This window comes from Panthera leo, chromosome A2 (assembly GCF_018350215.1).
Source record: "Panthera leo isolate Ple1 chromosome A2, P.leo_Ple1_pat1.1, whole genome shotgun sequence".
Classification (NCBI taxonomy): domain Eukaryota; kingdom Metazoa; phylum Chordata; class Mammalia; order Carnivora; family Felidae; genus Panthera; species Panthera leo.
The window spans coordinates 130,057,043-130,068,542 of record NC_056680.1 but is presented as its reverse complement, the minus strand read 5'-3'; the positions used below and the strand labels follow the sequence as shown (position 1 = coordinate 130,068,542).

The 11,500-nt window shown below is 37.6% G+C and overlaps 1 long non-coding RNA gene across 1 annotated transcript; it reads right to left on the bottom strand.

Moving 5' to 3' along the window:
- Positions 1 to 826: 826 nt before the first annotated feature.
- Positions 827 to 3,405, bottom strand: LOC122213529. Its single transcript, XR_006199564.1, has 2 exons — positions 2,965 to 3,405; positions 827 to 1,057 (listed from the first exon to the last, which is right to left on the bottom strand). It is a non-coding gene; the product is annotated as an uncharacterized LOC122213529 (long non-coding RNA).
- Between the last annotated feature and the right edge of the window lie 8,095 nt (positions 3,406 to 11,500).

The following is an 11,500-nucleotide window of genomic DNA, read 5'->3' as shown; positions in this document are numbered from 1 at the left end:
CTTTTGTTTCCAGCCAGAGCCCTAATTGGAAGGCCCATATTTGCCTGAAATTCTTCCCTTTTAGTTATACAGTCTGAAATTCACCTACTACCACTAAGCTACCTATTTAAAATGCAAATACTTCTGCATGGGTAGGCAGTCTGATCTACCCAAATTAGAAATGTTCCATCAAGTTGGGTTTTCCTAAAAAGCCAAGAGGGCAGTTTCAGAGGGAAGTTGTACAGAGGAATCCGTGCATCTTGGTGGACCAAGGTACTTGGGGAGAACAGCCTTGCCCGCCTACAGCCATGCTGTGCAGGGAATTATAGTTGCTTCAGAAAGCATGGGCATCCAAGGCTCCAGCAGAAGGAAAGGAGTCCCAGGCTCAAAGGCTCCTTTCTTGTCTCACCAGACCCAGATTGTGGATGTGGCTTCTATGGTCAGGTAAAGAAACCACAAGTTATGATACAAACACTAACCTGTTACAAAGATTGTGAGCCAAAAATAATTATTGAAAAGCAAATTAAGACCTCACCAAAATCTGCAAAACAAAGAACGAAGACTCCATTCACAATATGCAGTAAAACATGATAACCTGTACTCCACCTGCCCTTTCCACACCTTACACACACATACCAGGAATGCCCCTTCAGATCTTCTCTCACACATCACACTCCCCCAAACTCGCACCCCAACCCAGAAAGAACAGGTCTTCTTTTGTTTTCTTCATCTGTATTCTCTGACTGGTCTGGATGAAAAGAAATGTTGGCTTTCATTGTAATTCCTTGATAATAAACTTTTGTCTAAACTGTCAAGAAATAAATGTGTCACTAGAGAAGAAAAGAGAGACGAGAGAAAACAGACTTTATTTTCTGATAAGACAAAGGTGTTGATTGTCCTGTCTTCCTAATGTTCTATTTCTTTATGGTTGGTTGCTTTGCATTTTTTCTAAAACGCAAGACACATATTCCAACCTCCTTGTTAACATCAGAACAGTTTCCATTTTCATTTGGAGAACTACACAATGTTTGATTTTTACAGTCCAGGAAGCTAGTGACCATATAATCATCTTCAGTTCCTAAAATTAAGCAGAAAGATAAACAAATAAGCAAAAACAGGGACTATATTTACTTGTGGATATATTCACAAAGTTCTAGAAGAGAGTGCAAATATGAAGACTTGTGGAATCAGTGGCAATGACCCATGGGAACAAAATAGCTTTTAATCAGGATTTTTAAAAAACACATTTTAGAAGGAAGTGACAGGGAATTCAGTCACTCCTGACTTGGAGTAAAAGACTGACTGAACTTCCTTTGGATTAAATAAGGCTGGCATTACTGGATAATCCTAGGACAAGGACCAGAACTGTACTTTCTAGAAGATCATGCCACGCTGGAAGGACATGATGGATGTCCTACCATTCCAAGCAGGTAAGGACAAGCAGGTACCTAACGTGTAGGTGCAGTTTCTCAGGATGTTCCAAACTGAAATCCACATCAATGACTTCCTCTATTCTCCACTGTCAGCTACCTCACTCACCCAGGGATCATTTTGGAACACAATACCATCAGTATTCCAAATTACTTTTTTCTCCACTGCTTTTCCTTTGTCTGAATCTTCTAATTATTTAGCTTAAAAAATATATTGTATTCAACTTGTAAACTACCTTATATATTCAGGAATGGGAAAAATATCTATTGAGAGACAGTAAGGTGGAGAGAAGAGTGAAAAGGAGAGAGAAGGAATAGAGAAGAAAAGAGAATGGTAGTTTTCTGTGTTGCCTTTGTCCTCCACTAACACACAGCACTTATCATCACCGTGCTCAGAGCACAACATGCCTGCGAGAAAGAGAAAGGAAAGAATTATCCTCAGCGTAGTAATCTATTCACATAACTTCAGCTGTCATATTTCTGTGGAAGATCCCACAATGTTTATCTTCAGTCACAAGCTTTCTCCTGGTTTCCTATCTCCGCTTGTCTGTCTAGTAGATTATTTCCACTTGGAGGTTTTACTGTCACTTCAAAGCAACCATTTCTAAAATCATATTAACTGGCTTCATTCCCAAACCAGCTTCATTTTCTTGCAGTCGCATTTCTATTAATGGCAACAAAATTTTCTAAATGACTCAGCCTAACCCCCTAGCACCATCATTGTTGCCATCTTCCTCCTTCTTCTCACCTCCACGTCATTAATGTTTTCATCTTCCTGATGAATATATATATATATGTATGTACGTGTATGTATATATATATATATTTTCTCTCTCTCTCTCTCTCTGTCTCTCTCTCTCTGTCTCTCTCCTCTATTCCTTCCTTTCCATTCTTAACCCCATTAGCCCTTTATCACTTCATGGGCACCTGGAGTTCTAAAGATAAACAACTGCACTGTTGTATCTGGGCTCATCTTGATTCAGGATATTCTGAACTCAATGGAAAAAATTACCAAAGGGAATAAAGAAGAGGTAAAAACTGTCATGATGATGATAATAATGTTTCTTGAGCACTTACTATTTGTCATGTACTTCTTCAAAGCTCTTAACATAGATTAACACAGTTAAGTCTCACAATAAAACTCTACAAAACGGATACTATTTGTACTTTCCTCATAATAGGTAGAGAAACATGACAGTGGAAATAAAATGTACATGGTGTTCTGGGAGTTAGAAGACCTGAGTTCAAGGTTTCAAAATCATTTTGTAAAATCATTTGGCAAAACAGATAAATCTATAAATTCTTTTTCTTGGAAATAATCTAAGATTCTATTTCATTGCTGAGATGTGAAATTTAGTATGACATAGAAAGGGAACCCTGGAATTCTCCAAATTCTTTTCTATTTCCAGGGTCATTCATAAAGAAACAATGATTCATTCATTCAAAACATTCTTGAGCACCTACAATGTACCATTACCAAAGAATGGTTGTTGTGTCATTACATTGAGCCTTCTCATTTGTATTAGCTTTTCCCTAATTATTGCTAAAGTCTTACCTGAGGCAGATAACAGGCCAAAGAAAAGAAGAGCTAAAAAAAGGAAAGGAATCTTCATAGCAAGTCCTCTCAGAAGCAACTAAGTGTCTCAAAAAGATAAACCAAGGTAAACGGAGATGATTTCAGGATCAGAATCCCTGTACTTCGAGACTTTCCTGGATGAGCTGGACCTTATATGACTTGGTCTTTCTTAGATTTGTGGGGATCCAACTCCTCATAACTCCTGTATACTTCCTATTTGTTTAATCATATTATGACATGCATAAGCCCTTATTACATCTTTATAACACTTTTTACTCATCCATGTCCCTCCTCACTGTCTCAGTGACCCACCAATAGGACTTAACTGGGAGGCCTCTTATCACTTGAAGGATCACTTGAGGGCTCCCTTAAAGTTGGCACTGCCTTTCCTGATGCCCACAGTACTCCCTCCCTACAGGAGCAGTGCTTTCCCTTACCTTACATACCTCTTTTCCTAGTGTGGACATCATGTTCACCAGTGGTGCCTTGAATATTCTTACCAGGTTGTTAGTAAATCTGAATCTTCACAGCCCCCAATCCACCTCCTGTCCTGCAGAGTCCAGCAAGCATTGCTAAAGATCATCGTGTGATTATGCTAATGTTTAATGTTCATATCCTTTCAACAGGGCCCTGGTGGTGGCTTTCCCATTTAGAGGGACAACCACAAGGAAAGGGATTATATCTTCTCTGACCCTGTGCCTACACAGTATTGTAACATAGTAGTACTCAGAGAAATTTGTTGAACTGTTGAAATGACCTATTTCCCTACTTTTTTTGTTAGTCTTTTATTCACTCCTCTCGCCCCACTGGAGCTCTTCGTATCAGAACTAACCTTATCCCTCCCTTTTCATAAAGATAACTTAAAATTCCCCTCTTATTTCTCCCTTTACTGAAAGTACTGAGCCATCACTTGCCTATTCCTTCTCACATTCTATCCACATTAAAATATCTTTATCTTTACTTCTATCCTTTTTATCTTCTGTTTCACAAGAAATAATCACTTTCTCCTTCAAAATAGATGTCATCTTCCCAGGCTCTTTCCCTAATTCTTTTCTATCATCTCCCTCAATCCTAAACTTCACAATCCTCCACCTGTTATGTAGACCACAAATACTTACAGACTGATATCATCTTGGGTCACAATGGCTTTAAGTACTTCTAAAGATAGGTGGGGAAGTTATGTTTAATGTTGGGCATAGGTGGTTATTGCAGCCCTTAGCACAACATAAGAATCTGTCACAAGAAATTAATGATGAATTCTTCAAGTTATAGTTATTATTTTTATCATATATTTTTCAAAAATAATATATACACAAGAGGTTAAAAATTAACATATTATAAAATTGGGTTGTGACAAATAAGATACAATTATAGGTAAACTAGATATGGGGCACAAATTGTGGTTGAATTTTGTGCAGTAAAAATAAGAGAAACTTGGGGCACCTGGGTGGCTCAGTCAGTTAAGTTCAGGTCATGATCTCACAGTTCACAAGTTCGAGCCCCATGTAGGGCTCTGTGCTGAGAGCTCAGAGTCTGGAACCTGCTTCTGATTCTGTGTCTCCCTCTCTCTCTGCCCCTCACCCACTTATTCTCTCTCTCTCTCTCTCTCTCTCTCTCTCTCTCTCTCAAAAATAAATTAAAATATTAAAAAAGATTTTGAAAAGAGAGAGAGAGAGACTTGATAATTACAGAAGTCATCAGGCCAAAGCAATCTTAAGAAAGAAGAACAAATCTGAAGCTATTACATTTTCTGATTTCAAATAATATTACAAAACTGGGTGGGGATGTGGTTTAAATAGGTGACAGGGATTAAGGAGTGAACTTGTTGTACACACTGGGTGATGCATGGAAATATTGAATCACTATATTGTACACCTGAAACTAATATTACACCAAATGCTAACTAACTAGAATTTGAATAAAAACTTAACAGAAACTATATTGCAAAGCTATAGTAATCAATACAGTATAATATTCGCATTAAAAACAGACACCTAGGGGTGCCTGGGTGGCTCAGTTGATTAAGCATCCGACTCTTGATTTCAGCTCAGATCATGATTTCACAGTTTGTGAATTTGAGCCACACATTGTGCTCTGCACTGACAGTGTGAGCCTGCTTGGGATTCTCTCTTTCCCTCTCTGCCTCTCCCCTGTCATGCCCTAACTCTCAAAATAAATAAGTAAACATTTAAAAAAGTTTTTAAAAAACCATAAATATCAAAGGAACAGAATAGAAAACCCAGAAGTAAGACCATGAATATATGGTCACTTGATTTATGATAAAGGAGTCAAGAATATACATTGGGGAAAGAATAGTCTCTTCAAAAAATGGTGTTGAGAAAAGTGGACAGGTGCATACAAAAGAATGAAACTGGACCACTTTCTTTCACCATACACAAAAATTATTAAAAATGGATTTGCATGTAGTACCTGAAACCATAAAATTCCTAGAAGAAAACATAGGAGGAAAGCTCCTTGACATGGGTCTTGTTGATGATTTTCCAGATTTTAAAGCAAAAGCAAAGGCAACAAAAGTGAAAATAAGCAAGTGGCACTATATCAAACTAAAAAGCTTCTGCACAGCAAAGAATATTATCAACAAAATGAAAAGGCAACCCACCAAATGCAAGAGAATATTTTCAAATCATAAATCTGATAAGAGGTTAATATCCATAATACAAAGAACTCACATAATTCAAAAGAAAAAAAAACAATTCAATTTAAAATGGGTAGTTGACTGGCTCAGTTTGTTAAATATGTGACTCTTCATTTCAGATGTGTGAGTTTGAGTCCCATATTGGGTGCAGAGATTACTTAAAAGTAAAATCTTTTAAAAAAAAAAAAAACAACAGGCCAAAGATCTAAAAAGTCATCTTTCCAAAGGAACATATAGATGGCCAATGGGTCCAAGGAAAGGTATTCAACATCACTAATTATCAGGGAAATGCCAATCAAAATCATGAAGAGAGATTATCTCACACTTGTTAGGATGGCTATTATCAAAGATAAGAAATAACAAGTGTTGGCAAGGATGTGGAGAAAAAGAAATCCTTATGCACTGTTGGTGGAAAGGTACATTGGTGTAGCCACTATGAAAAACATCATGAAGTTTCTTGAAAAAATTAAAAATTAAACCATATGATCCATCAATTCCACTTCTGGGCATTTTTCCAAAAGAACTAAAAACACTAACTTGAAAAGTTTATGTCACTCCATGTTTGTTGCAGTATTATTTACAATAGCCATGTGTCTGCATGTTCCTATTTACAATAGCAATCTAAGTGATCCTTGATGAATGAATGGATAAAGAAGATGTGGTGTATACATAAAATGGAATATTAGTCATACATTAAAAAAAGGAGATCTTGCCATTTGAGATAGCATGAAAGGAGCTTGAAGGCATTATGCTGAGAAAAATAAGTCAGAGCAAGACAAACATCATATGACCTCACTTATATGTGGAGTCTAAAGCAATACAAGAGCATAACCAAACCAAAAAACTGAACTCCTAGAGAAATCAGATTGATGGTTGCCAGAGATAGTTAGGGTGAAGGTGGTCAAAAGGTACAAATTTCCAGTTATACAATATATAAGTACTGGGAATGTGATGTAAAACTTGGAGACTACAGTTAATAATACTGAATTACATATTTCAAAATTTCTAAGAGAGTAGATCTTGAAAGTTCCCATCACAAGAAAAATAATTGTAAATCTGTGGTGATGGATAGTAAGTAGACTTCTTATGGTGATTAGTTTGCAATATATACAAATATCAAATCATTATGTTGAACACCTGAAACATTATGTTATATGCCAATTATATTTCAATAATTTTTTTGTTTTAAAAAGCAATTCAGTAAAGGAAGGCTCTATGATGCCAAATAATATGTCCCATGTTTGCAACTAAGTATCTGACTCAGTCAAGTTTTAACATATGGAAAATCTTTAGACTTTCGGAGTTAGAAATTCCTTTTAGAATTTAGTGAAATGCAGGCTCTGGCTAGAAAAAAAAAAGAGAAATCCGCCCATGCACTTATCCATAAAAGTCCACATATAATGCAAGAAGTTTTCACAGGCTCCCCCCATCCCCAGCCAATTCCTTAAGGATCCATGAATCCCAGGTTCAGGACCTCTGCTGTAGAAGAAACCAGATAAAACAGGAAATAAGAAATCTAAGAGATCAAAATTCTGGACAATACTAGAGACTCAGAAGATGGCCCACAAGCTAGACATCAAGGGATCATGAACCAGAAAACTCATTAAGACTGAAGGATAGGGCATGGCTATCATCTTACTCTCAAGATACCAATTTCACATAACCTATGACCACACAAAAAAATAATAATCCAAAAGATAAGAAGTGACAAAGATGCCCCACCTCCTTACCTCTTCCTTCTCCAAATAGACTATCCACCAGTCACAAGACAACAACAACAAATCTTTAATAATCAGAGCACCTTACTATCCTATTCAAAAATCCCCTTATACTTTCTAAGACATCAGCCAAATCCAGGGCATGACCATTCTGAGGCTTTGAGGGTAGGTAAATGGACTGTAGTTAAAGTCTATTAGAAGTTTCATAAAAAGATATAATGGTGGTTGTTGACAAAGGGGAATGAAAGCAAATACATGGGCAGGTACTGCCACCAGGATAAGGGGTAGAGACTAGATTTAACTTACAACTGTATTAGTTAGGATTAGTTAGGTTTAGCTATGAGAAATATAAATTTAAAATAACAGTGACTTAAACTTGTTAGAATTTAATATGTTTATTATTGACTTATTTTGAGAGAGGGAGCATGCACGCATGCACCTGAGTGGGGAAAGGGCAGAGGGAGAGAGAGAATCCTAAGCAGCCTCCGCGCTCAGTGTGCACAGAGCCACATGCAACTCTCCATCTCATAACAGCGAGATCATGACCTGAACTAATATCAACAGTGGGAAGCTCTAATGACTGAGTCACCCAGGCATCCCAATTATTTTTTCTCTCATAAAGACTGGAGGTTAAAACAAACAACTATTCAGGGCTAAATGGTGTTTTCATGATTGCCCATCTCCTCCCGTCCTGTTAGTTTATCATACTTAAGACATGGACCCACGATGGCCACTCAAGCTTCAACTATCTGCATTCCAGTTAACAGGAAGGAAGACGTATAAGGAAGGACATACTCCTTCTCTTTGAGGATACTTCCTGAAGGTTGCACATAATGCTTCCACTTATATCTCATTGACTAGAATATCGTCATATAGCCATACCTAACTGCAAGAGAGGCTGGGCAATTTAGTCTTGATTCTGGACAGTCATGTGCTCAGCTATAAATTAGCAGTTTTACTACTAAGCAGCAAGGGGATAATGTATATTGAAGTAGCTAAGTTAAGACTACAGATACTTTACATGGAAAACCAGAAAGACTCCACCAAAAAAGCTGCTAGAACTGATACATGAATTCAGCAAAGTCACAGGATACAAAATCAATGTACACAAATTGGTTGCATTTCTATACACCAATAATAAAACAAGAGAAAGAGAAATCAAGAAATTGATCCCATTTACAATTGCACCAAGAACCATAAAATACCTGGAATAAACATAGCCAAAGATGTAAAAGATCTGTATGCTGTAAACTATAGAAAACTTATGAATAAAATTGAAGAAGACACAAAGAAATGGAAAAACATTCCATGCTCATGGATTGGAAGAATAAATACTGTTAAAATGTCAATACCACCCAAAGCAATCTACACATTCAATACAATCCCAATCAAAATTGCACCAGCATTCTTCTCAAAACTAGAACAAACAATCCTACAATTTGTATGGAACCACAAAAGACCCTGAATAGCCAAAGTAATATTGAAAAACAAAAACAAAGTGGGAGGCATCACAATCCCAGACTTTAGCCTCCACTACAAAGCTGTAATCATCAAGACAGTATGGTATTGGCACAAAAACAGACACATACACCAATGGAATAGAATAGACAACCTGGAATTGAACCCACAAAAGTATGGCCAACTAATCTTTGACAAAGCAAGAAAAAGTATCCAATGGAAAAAAGACAGTCTCTTTAGCAAATGTTGCTGGGAGAACTGGACAGCAACATGCAGAAGAATGAAACTAGACCACTTTCTTACACCACACACAAAAATAAACCCAAAATGGATGAAAGACCTAAATATGAGATAGGAAACCATCAAAACCTTAGAGGAGAAAGCAGGCAACAACCTCTTTGACCTCAGCCGCAGCAATTTCTTGCTTGACATGTCTCCAAAGGCAAGGGAATTAAAAGCAAAAATGAACTATTGGGACATCATCAAGATAAAAAGCTTCTGCACAGCAAAGGAAACAATCAACAAAACCAAAAGGCAGCTGATGGAATGGGAAAGATATCTGCAAATAATATATCGGATAAAGGGTTAGTATCCAAAATCTATTAAGAACTTACCAAACTCCACACCCGAAAAACAAATAATCCAGTGAAGAAATGGGCAGAAGACATGAATAGACACTTTTCCAAAGAAGACATCCAGATGACCAACAGACATGAAACGATGCTCAACATCACTTACCATCAGGGAAATACAAATCAAAACCACACTGAGATACCACCTCACACAGGTCAGAGTGGCTAAAATTAACAACTCAGGAAACAATAGATAGTGGCGAGGATGTGGAGAAATGGGAACCCTCTTGCACTGTTGGTGGGAATGCAAACTGGTACAGCCGCTCTGGAAAACAGTGTGGAGGTTCCTCAGAAAATTAAAAATAGATCTACCCCATGACCCAACAATAGCACTGCTAGGAATTTACCCAAGGGATACAGGAGTGCTGATGCATAGTGGCACTTGTACCCCAATGTTTATAGCAGCAATTTCAACAATAGCCAAATTATGGAAAGAGCCTAAGTATCCATCAACTGATGAATGGATAAAGAAGATATGGTTTATATATACAATGAGATATTACTTGGCAATGAGAAAGAAAGAATGAAATCCTGCCATTTGCAGCAATGTGGGTGGAACTGGAGAGTATTATGCTAAGTGAAATAAGTCAAAGAAAGACAGATATCATATGTTTTCACTGATATGTGGATCTTGAGAAAGTTAACAGAAGACCATGGGGGAAGAGAAGGGGAAAAAATAGTTACAAACCAAGAGAGAGGGAGGCAAACCATAAGAGACTATTAAATACAGAGAACAAACTGAGGGCTGATGGGGGGGAGGGAAGGGGGAAATGGGTGATGGGCATTGAGGAGGCCACTTGTTGGAATGAGCACTGGGTGTTGTATGTAAGCAATGAATCACAGGAATCTACCCTCAAAACCAAAATCACACTGTATGCACTGTATGTTAGCCAACTTGACAATAAATTATATTTTTAAAAAAGTGAATGTCAGCTATGTCAGTCTCTACCATGCTATAAGATGCTTATCAATATTCTTCATCTCTCTACAGTATAGAGATACCATGTCAACATGAAAACAAATGGGGAAAAAACACAGTGCTTGTCTGGGGATTTTAAGAAGCTTTATCTTTATAAGATTGGATTTTATATAAGCTTCTGGAGGGAGGAAGGGGTCATTCCCAAGGAAGCACATCCAAATCAGATGGGAGAAGACCATGAGGAGACAGAAGCATGGGACTTTATGTGTATCACAAGACTACATAAGTTAGGGTCTGACAGGACAGAAGGATACATGAGCAAATACTTTTAATAGAACATAGCCAAATGTAGTGAAAGAAATATACAGAGTGTGCTTTGTCAGTCCTGTCTGGTTCTCATCCCTACACAGATTCTCCCTCTGCATCTGGCACTATAATCAGGCCCTCCTTTAACCAATAGAAGATTGTCTTGGATCTTGACATTTTCTAGTAAAAATATTCAGATCTACATTGGCACTAGGAGTCTTATTTTGATTATGCATTTGGAGAAGGAAGGAAGTAGAGTCTGTACAGTGCAGTGGCTAAAAGCACAGATTCTAGAGCCAGACTACATGAATTTGAACAATGAAATCTCCAACCATGTGATCTTGAACAAGTTATTAAACTCTGCATGCTTCAGGCTTCTTCTCTCTAAAATGAGGTTAATAAGAGAACATCCCATGTTATTTGAATCTGGTTGGTTCCTGAATTAAAACAGAAATTAAGATACTACTTGTATCTACCTCGTGGGGGTGTGGCGTAAACAAGCTAATGCAAGTAGGATGTTATACAACATGGAACATTTTAAGTGCTATGAAAGTGTTTGCTATTGTTCTTAGGGCTGTATTTTACCCACTAGATGAGAGTCTCAGCACCCGAACATGCATCCGCCCTCCGGTGTCAATCTGGTGGCAGGGGGCAAGGATAGCTCACATTCTGGGCCTTCCCAGCTGGCTCTGTCTTACTGCTATTAACTAGGTCCTACTCGATGGGTCCCTCTTTGAAAGGACACTAAAGACAGAGGACATTTTTGACCTTTAAGAAGAAGACAAATGACATGTTTCAGATCTTTAACAGGTAAAACAGTAAAGTA